Source organism: Leptonychotes weddellii, chromosome 12 (assembly GCF_054177405.1).
Source record: "Leptonychotes weddellii isolate Sample4059 chromosome 12, ASM5417740v2, whole genome shotgun sequence".
In the NCBI taxonomy this organism is placed as follows: Eukaryota; Metazoa; Chordata; class Mammalia; order Carnivora; family Phocidae; genus Leptonychotes; species Leptonychotes weddellii.
The window spans coordinates 92288939-92290533 of NC_138380.1; the positions used below are offsets into that span (position 1 = coordinate 92288939).

A 1595-nucleotide genomic window follows, 5' to 3' on the forward strand; every position below is an offset into this window, starting at 1 on the left:
ACCTAGATCATGCTAAATGCTCAAAATATGGGACGTCTTATTAACAAAATTGTTAATAGAAGCAATTATAATCATCATAGTATCTGTCTGGTAGTATAGAAGAGAATGGGAATGGTTTTTTTTTTTCTTTTTTTTCATTATGTTCAATTAGCCGACATATAGTACATCATTAGTTTTTGATATAGCGTTCAAAGATTCATTAGTTGCGTATAACACCCAGTGCTCATCACAACATGTGCCCATCACCCAGTTACCCCATCCCCCCACCTCCTCCCTTCTGTAACCCTCAGTTTGTTTCCCAGAGTCCAGAGTCTCTCATGGTTTATCTCCCTCTCTGATTTATTCAAGAATGGGAATTGTTAATCAAACTTTCTTCTCTAAAGGATTGGATGGACAATTTTACATTTTGTCAAATTCCAAATTTTGTATAAGAAAGTTAAATGAATCATAGGGATCCAAGTTCAGCAGAAACATATTAAAATGTAAATTACAAAGTTTTCAATTATATCACCTTATAATGATGCATAAGAAGAAAACACTTCCTGTTCATTTAGAACGATCCGTAACATTCTCTGGAAAACTTTGACAGACTTAAATTAGTTCTGCTTCTGAATACATAGCTGGTATGAATGGGTCCAGGCCAATACTTGGCTTTTGAGCTTCTTACAGAAGTATAGACTTAGAGCCTGAAACTTGGAACAACCCACTTTTTAGTTTATGTGTCTAACCTTTGTTGAGCTGCTTCACTTTTGATGACTTATATTCTTCAGCCTTGTGAAGACAAATTGTTGCTCTATTTACTAGAGAGAAGGGCTTTGGAGAAACCAAAGGATAAAGCAAGCTGCGGGTCTTCTGTCTTCAGACTCTGCTGGAAGGTCCAGAGCAGAGTCGTGAGGCTGCATTCATTCTCTCAATGGGTGAGGAAAGCGTCCTAAAGAGCAAGTAACAGAAGGGTGGCCGGAGCCCAGAAGAACCAACAAACTTTCCTGCCACCCCTCATTCTGGATTATTTTAGTGCTTTCACGGATTCTTCTGACGGCTCACATCTGCTGTCGAACCCTTCTAGCAGTTTTGATTTCAACTACTGTGCTTTTCACTTCCAGAATTTCTGTTTGGCTCCTTTTGTTTGTTTCTTTTGTTTTTGTTATTGTTGCTGTTGTTGTTAGCAAGGTCCACGCCCAGTGTGGAGCCCAACGTGGGGCTCGAACTCACGACCCTAAGATCATGACCTGAGCTGAGATCAGAGTCAGATGCTCAACCGACTGAGCCACCCAGGCGCCCTTTGGTCCCCTTTTATAACACTCTTTATCGATGTCCTCAGTTTGTTCACGCATCGGTCCCCTGGTTTCCTTTCATTCTTTACCAGCGGCTGCCTCGGCTCTGTGAACATGTTAACATGGCTGACTGAAAGTGCGATATCTGCACCTCCTTGGGGACAGTTCCGTCCACTTCTTTGATCCTGTGGATGGGCCATACTTCCCAGTCTCTTTGTACGCCGTGTAATTTTTGGTGGCAGTTGGGTGTGGTGGATATTGTAGTGTGGTAACTCTGGGGACCAGGTCCTCCCCTGCACCGGGATTTGCTGCTCGTCGACT

General features: G+C 42.3%; 1 non-coding gene across 1 annotated transcript; it reads right to left on the bottom strand.

The window, feature by feature from the left end:
• Window positions 1-1187: 1187 nt before the first annotated feature.
• TRNAQ-CUG (transfer RNA glutamine (anticodon CUG)) lies at window positions 1188-1277 on the bottom strand. The gene is given in 2 exon segments: window positions 1188-1223; window positions 1241-1277. It is a non-coding gene; the product is annotated as a tRNA-Gln (tRNA).
• Window positions 1278-1595: the final 318 nt, after the last annotated feature.